Consider the following 14,836-nt stretch of genomic DNA (forward strand, 5'->3'; position numbering starts at 1 on the left):
GGTTTTCAAGCGTGTTTCTGCTGTTTAGTGTAGAAATCATATAAATTTGTCACTGGAATCATAAAAACGCCCTTTAAAACTAGTGTGACTTCAGCTGGAGCCTTTTGAAAGTAGAGATGCGACTAGGAATATTTTAGAATATATTTCATAAAGCTGAGGATCGCGGTCATATGTCATCCTGTTCCGTCACAATGATTAATCGTAACCAGCTCAGGTGAGAAGGTTTCAACAGCGGTGCGTCGTGAGGAGAGACGTGCGAGGTGCCGGCGAGGTGGGAGGAACCTGAGATCATGGTAACGAAACTGGTTGCAACTTAGGGCCGCAACTGTATATGAAGGGTACTTAAAGCAATACGTAAGCCTAAAATTGACCTTTGCCGTTGATGAGCTTGAAATGCCACAGAAGAGAGTTTTCTTTTTTTAGAACAATGGTAAAGGTCCTGAAATGCTACGAGGCCGAGGCGGAAATGAAGTTTATAATGTATAAATAAAAAAGATAAATGGATGAGGAAAATTGACAGGGAGGATGTGTACCTGACGTGTTGAAACTTGTAATACAGGAAACAATGAAAGGAACGGAAAAGGAGTCACAACAGAGAGAAAGAGAGAGAGAGAAAAAAAAAAAATGGAAAAATTTTTTTCAAATCTAGAGTAGAAGGAAAGATGGATGAAAGTTGTGTAAGAAATAATGGAGAGTAAATGCGAAAGTGAATAAAAAATACATAAACAAAAGACATAAACAATTGAAAAATCGGAAAAAATGAGGCCAGAGGAGGAAAAATGCTAAAAACTAAAAAAAAGAGGAAAACAAAACAAAACAGAAAATACAGAAAAGAAAAAATAACACTAGAAGCAGAAAACAGGAAAAAAAAACAGGACAGGAAAATATGAAGAAAGCTTAGTTTGGAGTAAAAAAAAAAAAAATGAAAATGAAAGCTTAGGAAGAGGAAAAAGGAAAACAAACCACGAATACAAAGGACGAAACACGGAAACAAGTGAAAAACCAGAGCAAAAAAAGGAAGAGGAAATTGAGTGAAGGCTAAAATAGGAGGAAAACAAAGGTAATAATGAAACTAAGCAATGAGTGAACAATAAAATAAATAAATAAATAACTCAAACATACATAACACTCCAATGCCCAGATATTGTTCCATGAACGTAACAAAAATAACACGTGTTGAGACTCACCACTTAGCAATACAAGACTTAACTCACCAGACATTACAGTCCTTTCTTTAAAATTTACAGCTCTCTTATATAAACTCGGCGCTACTGAAGCCATTATCTGATATTTATGTGAACCTCCTTAATTTATATTCATTCTTCCCCCGTAGTTTTATATTAAGGACATTTTACAGCTTTTCTTTTCCTTTATTCTTTTCTTTTTTACTCTTTATTTCCCAGTTTTACGATCCTTTTCCTTTTCTTTTATTTCTTATCTTTTTCTACTTCACTTTTTTAATTGTCGTTGTTTTACTGTTTTTCTATCTTACTATCTTTCATTTATTCTCTTCCTTTTTTATTTTTTTTTATCTTACAACTTTCCTTTTTCCTTTTCTACTTTTTTTCCAATTTTATTACTCTTTCCACATTTCTGCTTTTATTACTTTCTCATTTTGCATTTTACTACACTTCTTTTGTTCTCTATTTACTCTTTTCTTATTTCACAACCTTTCATTCCTTATCATTTTAATCCTCTTCCACTTCAAAACTTTTTTTTAATCTTTTTACTAATTTTTCATCCCATTACCTGTTTTTCCTTTCTTTTCTTCTTTTTCTACCCTTTTTCCATTTCATTACGCGTCTTTTCTTCTCTTATTATCATTTTCTCCCTACTTTCACCAGCCCTCCTCCATTGCTCCTATAAACACTTCATCACAAAACAAACAGGAGCTCTTTCAGAAGTACGTGAATCTACATGTACAGAAACCAGGGCACGGCACACGAGTAAAGCATCCCTCTCTGGATCTCTAAGCGGAATCCAACACCATGTCTATTACGGAAGCGATTCATACATGATAAAATTGATTGAGGAAGGATCCACGCAGATTTAAGAGGGATTCAAAATGGAGTTATGAGAATTAGAACGTTGTTAAGAGCGATCCATAAAACGATGAGAGATTTTACATGAAATTTATAGAAGCTTGAGGGGGGGAATAAATGAAAGCCGTGTAGATTAATGGAGGTGTTTATGGCGTTTTTGTGTGCTGGCAGCGCCGGTGTGTTTACATTCATGGCCTGTAATCCAGGAAGGTGGAGTAATGTAACACTGGAACGTGAGTAATAGCCTCATTGGTGGAAGCACGCGACGGTTCCCTTGCTTACAGTACAAGGGAGAGAATGTGTACTGCTTGCCTTGTGTGTTGCAGTGCTACATTACTGCAGGGGTTTGCTTTCTGACGGTGCATGACGGTGTTAAAAAGGGACGTGCTTGATCTTGTTTTGTATAATGGAGAATTTAAAAGGTGCTTGATGGTGTTTTATATGATAGAGGGCTTTGGTGTTTTGGTCGTGCCTTATATGATAGAGAATTAATAAGATGGAGAATCTAAAATGTGTTTGTTTGATCGTGTTTCATATGATAGAGAAATGATAAGGTGTTTGATTATATGATAGACAAATTAAGTCTTATACGGCAGGGATTGCACAAGGTGTTTGTGTTCTACATGATGAAGAATTTATAATGTGTTTGATTTTGTTTTACTTGATAGGTAACTTTTTGAGAATCGGTTTTAGCAAAGAATCTGATAATCATTCTGGTTTTGAAACATTTTTGGATAAGCTGGAAGGTGGAGGTGAAAGGAGACATTGATCGGAGTTTTTTTCCTTACTAGTCTCGCTGCTGCATTGGCTAGACAGGTGTGTGGGTTGCGGAGGTGAGAAAACACAGCATGAGGCAAGAGATCTTTATTTTTCTAACGTTTCACTGAACATTCTCTCTGAAGATGACTGTTCGTCGAAACGTCAGAGAGATAAAAATGTCTTGCTTCATCCTGTGTTCTCATACCAACACAATCCTAGTTTTGCTGTACCACAAGAACAAGTAGATCTCACAAGGAGACATTTTCGATTGGCTAAGAAGACGAATGTGGTAAAGACTTAATGATCAAAAGAAACCTTCCTGGATGTGATTCAGAGTGGAGGTGAAGAGAGACATGGGTATCACGAGATGAATTCCAGACTAGTTTCGTTATTGTTTCATGGGGACTAAGATGCATAAGAAGTTTCTCAGTTTCTCAAAGGATGTAATAGCAAAACTAACAAGGAGCAAACTCCCCTTACTCCTTTTGTTTATTTATTTTATTTTCGAACCAGCCACTGCAATAAGAAACACCGTTCGTTCATTCACATCACAGGAGCAAATGTGTAAAACAAAATATCACGTGAAAAATACACAGACCTGATGATAATCAAATAACAGCAAGGCCAGCAGGTAGCACACAGAAGCATTGTTTACTGGAAAAATATACTGCATAAAACTTATCTGTAATGCCATTGTCGGGGGAATGAATACTTAATACTCGACAGCCCTGATAGATAATGCTGCATGTTTTAAAGGTGGAGATTCTGATACATAGTTTTTATAGACGCTCAAAGGAAGAAATAAAATGCAGATGGAATGGCTTCGTGATGCCTAAAGAAAGACGGGGAGAGAAAGAGAGAGAGAGAGAGAGAGAGAGAGAGAGAGAGAGAGAGAGAGAGAGAGAGAGAGAGAGAGAGAGAGAGAGAGAGTCAATACAGGATTTTCTTAATTTTCCTCCCTCTCATCGATTGTCGCACGGGCTGATATGTGTCAACTGTTGTCTCTTGGTTTCTTCATTGCGTGCCTTCCGTCCCGCCGCGACTCTGAATACACGTGTGGTCTATGACATTTGCAATTCCGCCGATAGAATTTGCATCGCGGTCATCAGGGCAGGGAATGACTATGAATATGGGGATAGGACACTATGGAAAGGAGTCAAGAAGTAATATTGATAAAAGCACGGTGTGATGAAAGTTAAAGAGGCAAAAAATAAAAAGATGACAAGGAAAGTGTAATTCTAATAGAGAAAAAAAAAAGGGGGAAAAAATTGTTAGGATTAGAATAACTCAATACTTACAGAAATTAGTTTAAAAGTTAAGGAGGCAAGGATTAAAAAAAAAAATAAATAAATAAATAAAAAGAGCGTGATTCTAAAAACGAAAAAGTAAAAAAAAAAGATGAAAAAAATGTTGATAAGCTGAAAATAACTCAACATTCACAATAAAAACAAAAATATGAGTTTTTAGGCAGAAAAATATAAAAAAAGAAAGTAGAAAAAGGGAAGCCATACATGAACTAGAGTTTTCATTCAAATTTACGTATAAACTTTAGAAAAAAAAGAAAAATATAGAAAAGTAAAAAAAAAAAAAACGTTTGAAGGGAAAATACTAAAACGACACAATAATAATAATAATAATAATAATAATAATAATAATAATGATAATAATAAAAAGAATGGAAGTAACAAAGCAAAATTAGAGGTTTAAAAGTGAAAAAAAAGAAAAGAAAACGGACATATAAAGGAGGGTAACTAAGGTAATATATAAATGTGAGAGGAAATGAATGTTTGTTTACGTAAAAGGCGAGAGAGGTGCCAAGAAAATAAGGTTAAAGGTCACTATTGGCTTATTTGAGGGAGCAAAGGGAATATGAGCGGAAACAGGAAGCAAAGGACAAAGGTAGAGTTAAAGGGCATACAAAGAGAAGGGACTTTGCCGCGGGGCTCATTTCCGTCTCCTGAGCCTTCGAGGTAAGCAAGGTCTCTTATTGTGACCGACATCCCTTCTCACCTCACTCAAAAAGTAAACAAATGAATAAATAGATAAATAAATAGATAAATGAGTAAATGAATAAATAAACATATAAATAATATAGATAGAAATGAGTATAATTAAATGAAAAATAAAAGTAAATGAAGAAATACATAAATAAAAAAAAACAAATTAAATAAATAAGTTAGCAAATGAATGAATAAATAAATAAATAAATAAACAAGAAATGAGATGATCCAATGAATAAAAAAAAAGGTAAATCGATGATGTGAAATGAAATAAATAAACAAATAAAAAGAAAAAAGAAAATAAACACGAAGGATTCTATACAAAAGAACATTAATAATAAAAGAAAGGAATAAGAATGAAAATGAAACTTGCAAAACAGTGAAACCAAAATAAGATATGCACCACAAGGACGGCAGCAATAAAAAATAACTTAAAATACAACAGTGAAATGTATAAAGCAGGAAATTTATACTAATATGAAAGAAGGTATGAAACAAAAGCAGAAAATAAGAGAGAAAATTGTAATGCAGAAGATAATAAACATAATAAAATAAAATACACAAAAATAACACGAAAACAATTTTGCACGAAGATAAAACTAAAATAATAATAATAATAATAATAATAAAAACGAATAGTGAATATACAAATAAAATAGAATAAAAAGGAAAGACGCACACAATGAAAGAATATAATTAAAAGTAAAGTAATAATAATAATAATAATAATAATAATAATAATAATAATAATAATAATAATAATAAATAATAATAATAATATACACCACGAAACAGAATTATACATGACAAGGCACGCCACTCACAGATACGAACAGAGCAAAAGGAAGAAAGAAAGAAAAAAGGAAGATGTAAAGAAGAAAAAAACAGAAGGAAAACAAGAAAGAAAAAAAAAGTAAAAACGAATGAGAGAAAGAAAGTTAGAAAGAAAAACACAGACAAAAGAAAGAGGGAGAAGGAAAGAAAGAAAGAGAGAGACTGAGGAAGAAAGATGAAAAGAAAAATACAGACGAAAGAGAAAAAAAGAAAGTAAAAAAAAAAAAAATGAAGCCGAAAGAAAACGAAAGAAAGAAGGAAAGAAAAATAAAGGTGAAAGAAAGAAAACGAAAGAAAGGTCAAAAGGAAAAGATGGTAGAAAATAAAGGGAAATAACATCAAAGGAGACAGCCGGCACGAAACGAACAGCTCCTGAATAAAGGATAGAGAGCCGCTGGAGACCAATGATACCTTTAACTAACAAGACAAATGGTATTAATAAAATTTGCATACGAAGCTCAAGTTGTCACAGGAAGGAAAGAAAAAAAAAAAAAGGGGGCGGGGAAATAATAAATAAATGCGCCTACTTTGAAAAACTAAAAGATAAAGAAGGATAAAAGAAAGAAAGTAATCATATGCTGAACTTGAAGGGAAATAAAAGGCAGAGTAAGGAAAAAAATAAATAAATAAAACATACGCTTAGCTTCAAACGAAATCAAAGTCAGAAAAAAAAAATGAACCGCTGAACCTGAAACAAAATAAAACACGAAACAAGAAATGACAAATTTTTTTTTTCTCCCTTTTTGCGCGAACACCATGGCGGTGAAAATATGAAGGAATGTGGTTTAAATTGCTTTTAGATAATTAGCGTACAGATATTTTTTTTCGTTATTTATTTCTTTTCATTTTTTCTTGGGTGTGTGTGGGTGTCTCTCTCTCTCTCTCTCTCTCTCTCTCTCTCTCTCTCTCTCTCTCTCTCTCTCTCTCTCTCTCTCTCTCTCTCTCTCTCCTGAACTTTAACTTATAACCACATGAAACAAGAGAAACAAAACAATTAAAACTCGGAGACTAAACGGAGCCCAGTTCAAAAGCTCCTCTTTCCTCCTCCTCCTCTTCCTCTTTCCCCCTTCCAGCAACACTTTCCTCCACTTTCCCCTCCTGCCCCCTCCTTGTCCTCGGCCTCCTCCTCTTCCTCCTTTGTCTTTTCTATTCACTTCCCTTCTTGGCTCGTTAAGTTTTCAATAGTCCTCTCCATCTTTTAGTTTTGTCCCCATGTTCTCTCCTTTACTCTCCCTTTATTCATATATTTCCCTCCTCCTCCTCTCTATCCTCTCCCTCTCACTTCTCTATTTTCCCTCTCATCTTCCTTTGTTCTTAATATTCTCCTGTTTTACATTCCCTTCCAAAGCACTGTAGTAGTAAGACCTACCATATTTTTAATTTACAGTGACCTTTAACCTTTGACTCTCCGCAGATGTTCTTCCTTGACCTAATGTACGAGCAGGTCACGGAGAGCCTGACCTACCCATTGGCCTCCCTAGTGGCTGATTTCGGGGGCATGACGGGGCTACTCTTGGGGGCCTCAGGTGAGTTTGGGCAGGTGAGGGTGAGGGTTTAAGAGGCAAAGGTTGGATTTTAAGAGGCGAGGGGCTGAAAAATTTATACCGAATGCCGAGGGAGAGATGGTGTGTGTGTGTTTGTGTGTGTGTGGGAGATGGTGTAGGTAACTGAGGCTGGAGATAGTTGAGGCTTTGTGTGGAAGGAATGATAGGTATGTGGAAGATATACGCTATGTGGAAAAGATGTTAGTGGTTGTGTGGAAGAGAAAACCTATGTGAAAGAGATATGAGGAGGATATGCTCTGAGGGAGAGGTGATGTGGAGCTATATGGAAGATATAAGCTATGTGGAAGGGATGAGAGGTGCCTGGAAGAGTTGCTGACGGATTTGTGGAAGAGGTAAAATGTGTGGAAGAGATGGTGAATGCTGTGAGGAAGAAATCGAGGGTATGTGGAAGAGATATGCTCTGTGGAAGAGAAGCTGCATGATATAATATTAAAGGGAGGGTGAGGAGGAGGGAAAGGAAAGCAGGAGGGGATAGGAAGGATGTAAGATTGAACGGAAGGAGGGAGAGAAGGGGAGGGAGACAAAGAAAGGAAAAAAAAAAGAGAGGGAGGGAATAGGAAGGATGTGAAAAGGAATAGAAAGACTAAATCTGAAACTGGTGGCGTGACGGGACCGATGCGTCTGTCGTCACGGTGACTACACCCAGGTTTTCTTGTTGTTCTTGGTGAAAATTGAGGATATTTCGCTGCGAGACGGATAGAGAGGAGTAAAAAGCTATTTGTTGTCTACATACATTCCATCTTTTTCTGAGGCAGGTGAGATGGAATTGCATTTATAGTGTTCTCTCTCTCTCTCTCTCTCTCTCTCTCTCTCTCTCTCTCTCTCTCTCTCTCTCTCTCTCTCTCTCTCTCTCTCTCTCTCTCATACAAAGGGGAGTTATAAAACAAAGATCTTTAAACAAACGAAGAACTACTGAACTTCTATAAGAAAAAGATCATATTAACTTTTTGTCTTTGGTTAATATTTGATTGATTTTACAAAGAAAATAAGAGGCATATCAATTTACACTCTTTTTATGAGTGAAGGGGTGGCCAAGGGCATAAAAAAGAGAAGAAAACAGAGAGAAGAAAAAAACTAATTTGCCACTCCTAAAAAGCAGAAAAGAAGAAAACAAGGAAAAATATTTGCAATGCGATCGCTTAAAAGATATTCATATTAAAAAAAAAAACCTTCCCCATTAGATGAAAAAAGTTTACATTAAGTTTACAAAGAAGTGAGATTCCCATTGCTATTTCCCAGCTATTTATTTCCACGAGCAAAGTCGAGTGAAGATGTTCCCTTTTCAAAATCGAGGGAAGAAGTGGCTTTGTTTGTCAAGTTCATGGCCAACGGGATTTTATTTCTTGTTATTTTTAGGGTGTTATTGGGAAGGAGGAGCCAGGCTAACAGCTTTTATTTTTATGTTTTTTTTTCTCTCTCTTTTTTCAAGGTTAGAAAGTCAAGGGCAATTTGAAGGCAGCACAATATTTCTTGACGTGTGGTGTGGTGTGTGTGTGTGTGTGTGTGTGTGTGTGTGTGTGTGTGTGTGTGTGTGTGTGTGTGTGTGTGCAGCTCCGGAAATGGCTGTTATTTTATTTTTCAAGTCTTACCTGAGCATACAGTGGTATTTTTCCTAGCCAGGTAATATTTTTCCTCTACGTATTTTTCCATCTCTTTTATGCTCCTTCGCTTCTTCCTGCTTCTTTTCATCTATCTCCTCTTCCTCTCTCATCCTCCTCTTCCTCTTTCCACTCTTGTTCGTCCACTTCGTCCTGCTCCTTCACTTCCTCTTTTACCTTTAACAAAAGTCCACTAACCTTTTTTTCCCTTCCATGTTAATCATCATAAACAAACACGCTTCCTTCACCCCCTGACCTAAGCGACCTAACGTTACCCTACGTATTTTTTCCCAGTGCTAACCCTGCTGGAGCTGCTGGAGTGCCTTGTGGTAGGTCTCGCCAGGCTCTACCGACGACGCAGGAATAAGACCTCACGCAGCCGACCACAACCAGAGCACCTTTCCTTCCAATACAACCTGAAGTGTGACTTTAACTTTCCCCCGTCATCCGAGTGTGTCAGTTCCACTCCCAAGTATTAAGTCGAGCGCAGGAGGTGGCGTTGATAAATGATGTTAATTTGTGTTGATGTGTTTGTAATAATGTGACTCCATCGAAAACTGCACGAAGAATCCCAGTGACAAGTCGCCGCACGTATATCTAACGAGGAGGGTGATATTGCAAGTGTTTGTTTTGTGTTTTGGTGCAAATACTGTGCGTACGTTTGTGTTGTGGCATGTTGTGGTGTGGTGTGGTGTTTTTGTGTTGTTTGGTGTTGCTTTGGAGAGAGAGAGAGAGAGAGAGAGAGAGAGAGAGAGAGAGAGAGAGAGAGAGAGAGAGAGAGAGAGAGAGAGAGAGAGAGAGAGAGAGAGAGAAATTCAATGCAGTTTACGGTAGTGGGAAAGGTGAAGTGTGTGTGTGTGTGTGTGTGTGTGTGTGTGTGTGTGTGTGTGTGTGTGTGTGTGTCAATGCACGTGTACCTACGTATTCGTGTATGTTTGTAGGTAACTAAAGGCACTATTCCTCAACCATAATGTCAAATTTACTCGAGGCACGCTGGCGGGCGCATAATTAATCACTAACTCACTCTTATACTCACCTTTCACCTCTTACACCAATAAATGTAAGCAAACACACGCCCTCTAATTAATCCTCCGTAAAATGCACATCAAAGCCACAGAACCACCACCATCCATTCGAATAAATAAGGGGAAGGAATATTTTCATAGTACGATATGTTGGGTAGCGTCCCGGCAGCAAAACAAGAGATCCGAGACTAAAGTATTTTGGAACGCCAGGCACCAGTCTTCGCGGTGACCTGGTGGCGAGCGGGTGTGTGTCGTGCCGCTCCGTGCCTCCTATTTCTCGATCAGTGACTGGTGTGATAGCAAAAGGTAAACAAAAGTCAAATAAACGTTAACTAAATATGCCAAAAAATAATGTTGGCAAAAGGAAAAGACATCTATGTATTTTCCCCGGTGAAATCTTGAAGGTTCGTTGAAGGAAAAGTTTGTCGGCAAGAAAATTTTCGTTGTTTTTCAAGTTTTTGAGATTTATTCATGTTTCTTCAATGAATGACTGTGAATAAAAAAAAGTGGGAGGGTGTTCACGTGAGTTGCCCGAGCGATGCTTTGTGATTATTCATTACTCATCGCATCCATCTTAATTTATTTTTTTTCCCACGAGTAACTGTGACGTAAATTAAAGAGATTGGAAAATACTTGTAAATATTCCCTCTATCTTTATTCCTGTCACAACCTTTCCTCTGCGTCTCCTCTTTCACCTTCACCTCTTCCTTCTCCTGTTTCTCTTACTCCTCCTCCTCCTCCTCCTCCTCCTCCCTCCTCCTCGTCGTCGTCGTCCTCTTTTTTTATCGTTTTTGTTTATTTCTTGTTCTTGTTCTTTTTTCTTATTTTCGTTTTAATTCTTCTTGTTCCTTCTCCTCCTCCTCCTTCTCCTCTTCTGCCTGATTTTTCTCCTCACCTCCGTCTTGCTCATCTTCCTCTTCTTCTCCTTCTCCTCCTTTTTGCTCTCCTCCTTCTCTTCCTTTTTCTTTCCTTGCGTCCTTCCTTTCTTCCCTCCTTCTCCTCCTCCTCCTCCTCCTCTTCCTCCTCTTTGTTTAGTTACTTATTTAGCATTTTTTCCTACATTGTCATTACCATCGTCGTCATGTTCCATTTTTCCCTTTTTGCATTTCGCTTTCCCTCTTTTTCCCTCAGTTTTCTCCTCCTCCTCTTCCTCTTCCTCCTCTCTTTCCATGTCGTGTTTCCTATCTTTGTTGTTTACATTTTCTCAGCTTGCCGTCTGCATATTTACTATTTTGCAATTCGCTTTTTCCTTCTTTTCCAAACCTCTACCCTGTTGCTAATTCTCTTCCTCCCATTAATTTTTTCTCCTAATCCTCTTCCCCCTACTCTCCTCCTCCTCTTCCTCCTCCTCCTATTTTCTTTTTCTTTCTCTTTCTCCTTTTTCTTTCTTACTTCTTATTCTTATTCTTCCTCTTCTTTTAATTTTCTTCTTTTTCTTTTCTTTTCTTCTTCTTCTTCTTCCTCCTCCTCCTCCTCCTCCTACACCTTCTCCCAGTAATCCTCTTCTTGTTATTTTTATTTTTATTCCTGTTCCTCCTCCTCCTCCTCCTCCTCCTCTTCCTCCTCCTCTACTTGGTCAATGGTATTACATATTTTCATCTAGTTAAATGGAGAGAGAGAGAGAGAGAGAGAGAGAGAGAGAGAGAGAGAGAGAGAGAGAGAGAGAGAGAGAGAGAGAGAGAGAGAGAGAGAGAGAGAGAGAGAGAGAGAGAGAGAGAGGACACTGACAGACAAAGAGACGGACAAGGCGAGGGAATGTGACTGACAAACGGACCTGAATGACTAAAAGATATATTGAATAACAGAGAGAGAGAGAGAGAGAGAGAGAGAGAGAGAGAGAGAGAGAGAGAGAGAGAGAGAGAGAGAGAGAGAGAGAGAGAGACTTAATTTAGTCAGTAATTATTTCTCAGAGAATTAAACGCAAACTAAATTCTCAGCCGCTCAGCTTTCTGTTACGCGTCTAGTCCAGAATAATATCAATTTTAACTTTTTAGGACGAAAAGTAAAAATAATAAAGTAATAATGATAATAACAATAATAATAATAACAATAATAATAATAATAGTAACAATAACAATAATGATAATAACAACAAAAACTACAACAACAACAATAATAATATAAAAAACAACTCATCCCAAAACGGGTTCTATGTCAAACTAATTAAAATGAACATAAAAATACCCACAATTGGAAAAATAATTGATAAACACATACACGTTTACAAAATCTGCTCTCAGAACGGAGCCTTAAGTCTTGCATTACAATTGACTCATCATCCCTTAATCACTAACACTCCTAAGGCAATTTTGATCGTTTTTTTTTTTTTTTTCAGTCGTTTTGAAATATTACACTTTTGATCTGTTTCTTTTAATCCCGCCTTTTTTCCTTCATGAACTTCTGTAATGTTTTGTTCAGCGCTTTTAGTTCTGCGGATCGTCGCCCATCGCATTGAAACAGTGAAATAATTTACTATAATAAGAGTAAATAAAGTAACAATGATAAATAAAAATCTCTCAAATGAATCACGCAATAAAAGTCTCTCTTTTCGTTGACATTCATCCTATTAATGTATTAAGTTTTTTTTTATAACTGATTAACATTTTGATTTTGTTACCCGCTCGTGCCCTTTAAGTTTTAGTTTAATGATAATAATAATAATAATAATAATAATAATAATAATAATAATAATAATAATAATAATAGCGATAAATAAAAATGTTAAATAATACTATATCCATCCGCTTACCTCTACACACACACACACACACACACCTTTTTTCCCAATCGTTCCGTAAAATTGAATTAAAACCCACCTGCGCTCCTGACCCTCCATCCTAAGCCTTGCACAACTAATAACAAGAATCGGAGGCAGCGCACACCAAACCTAAAGAAGCCATACTTAAGAGGAAAGAAAGAATACTCACCATAATTCCTAAGTATTTCCGTGCTTGGAAGGAACAACGAGTAAGCGACCCTGGGGAGAGAAGTATGTATGTATGAGTGAATGCCAAAAATATACAGGGATTATGCGTATGGTCCGTGCACTGTAAACATTCCGCGAAGGGCTACATTAGGGTAAGTCAAGCGAGGCGACTGATAAAAGCATATAAAAATTTTTCCCCCAGGCACCCAGCGCTCCCACTCCGCAAAACGTAAAAGGATGATTCTATACTGTCGACTTTCACGAATTTGTTGAAAGGCCTTGGGTGTGTGTGTGTGTGTGTGTGTGTGTGTGTGTGTGTGTGTGTGTGTGTGTGTGTGTGTGTGTGTGTGTGTGTGTGTGCATGCGAAGTTCCCTACTGCAATAATAATAACGATGATAATAATAACAATAATACCTTCACTGCCAGCAGCCAGTAACATCAACAACAACGATAATAATAATAATAACAATAAAAATAATAATAATAATAATAATAATAATAATAATAATAATAATAATAATAATAATAATAATAATAAATAGTAATAATCACAAATTCTTTTTTGACAAGGAGTCCACTGCAATTTATGGTCCTTGAAAATTTATGAACCTGAACTTAAAAGAAATACGTGGAATATGTTCTACACACACACACACACACACACACACACACACACACACACACACACACACACACACACACACGAATACTCTCTCTCTCTCTTTTTGCCAATCGCTTGGTATTTGTGGTTTTCAGTCTGAAAGTTAGCGAACGTTCTGTTGCGAGAACCAGAGGAGGAGAGAGAGAGAGAGAGAGAGAGAGAGAGAGAGAGAGAGAGAGAGAGAGAGAGAGAGAGAGAGAGAGAGAGAGAGAGAGAGAGAGAGAGAGAGAGAGAGAGAGAGAGAGAGAGAGAGAGACTAAATGAATACCTCCAGTGTTATAACTAGTGTTACTAATACCACCATAAATACTATTGTAACACCCAATACTACTACTACTACTACTATTACTAATACTACTACTACCATTTGTAACTACCATTACTACTGCTACTATTACTACTAGCGATAACAACAACAACAACAACAACAACAACAACAATAATGATAATAATAATAATAATAATAATAATAATAATAATAATAATAATAATAATAATAATAATAATAATAACAACAACAGCAATAACAACAAGAACAGTACTCGTCGTAGCAGCAATAAAAGACACAAAAAGAAAAAAACACAAGAATAGTTCACAATAACATTTTAACAGATAGCACAGGTATTTTCTCTTCACCCAGTACTCTAAGGGCAGTTCAGTTGTCCAGTGACCTTCAGGCTGTTCTCGCTTTAAGCCTGAATTATGCAAAGTCCGTAACTCTCTCTCTTTCCCGCGTCAAGGCATCCTAATTCGCTTTTTTATTCTGTACATTTCTTTACGTTACCTTTCCTCTTTTCTATCTTCTTTAAGGGAGTTCTGTTTTTATTTCTCCTTATTTTTTCCACTCGTGTCACTCATCCTTTTCTTTTTTCTTTTCTATTTTCTATTTTCTTAACCTTTTGTCCCTTGACGTCTTTTATTTATTTATTTTATTTTTTCCTGTTCTGTAGTTTTTGTCATTTGTTTTCTAACCTATTCTCCTACATCCATCTTTTCTTTCTTTAAAATTTTCCTATGTTTTATTTGTCATATTTCGTCTTTTGTCCCATTTCCCCTTTTTTCTCTTTCTTTTCGTATTGGTCATCTTCTCTCTTCTTTATTTGATTATAATACACCTATCAAGTTTCCTTCGTTCTCTTTATCACATTTAATTCTTCACAGTATTTTCTTCCTGGTTTTATATTATCTTTTTTGCGAGTCTCTTTTATCATTCTCTTTTATTGGGTTTTCTCCTTTTTATTATTATTATTATTATTATTATTATTATTATTATTATTATTATTATTATTATTATTGTTACCATTATCTTGTTACTTTAAATCTACATTCCTATAAATCTACTCTCATTATGACTGTTAATAATATTTTCCCCTCAAATATGTAGCTTCATAAACATCATTAAGCAACATCCTATTAATCATTATC

The 14,836-nt window shown here is 36.4% G+C and overlaps 2 protein-coding genes across 3 annotated transcripts in view; one reads left to right on the plus strand and one right to left on the minus strand.

Moving 5' to 3' along the window:
- The window catches only part of LOC135093569 (uncharacterized), a 152,094-nt gene that overhangs the window by 40,553 nt on the left and 96,705 nt on the right, over positions 1-14,836 (minus strand). Inside the window, exon 4 of the mRNA XM_063992944.1 lies at positions 12,751-12,800. The gene's annotated coding sequence lies outside the window, so the exon portion shown is untranslated. The remainder of the gene's footprint in view (positions 1-12,750; positions 12,801-14,836) is intronic.
- Positions 9,967-14,836, plus strand: part of LOC135093570 (zwei Ig domain protein zig-8-like) — a 61,393-nt gene continuing 56,523 nt past the window's right edge. For both annotated transcript variants that reach the window (XM_063992945.1, XM_063992946.1), the window contains exon 1: positions 9,967-10,129. The gene's annotated coding sequence lies outside the window, so the exon portion shown is untranslated. The remainder of the gene's footprint in view (positions 10,130-14,836) is intronic.

Source organism: Scylla paramamosain, chromosome 43 (assembly GCF_035594125.1).
Source record: "Scylla paramamosain isolate STU-SP2022 chromosome 43, ASM3559412v1, whole genome shotgun sequence".
Classification (NCBI taxonomy): domain Eukaryota; kingdom Metazoa; phylum Arthropoda; class Malacostraca; order Decapoda; family Portunidae; genus Scylla; species Scylla paramamosain.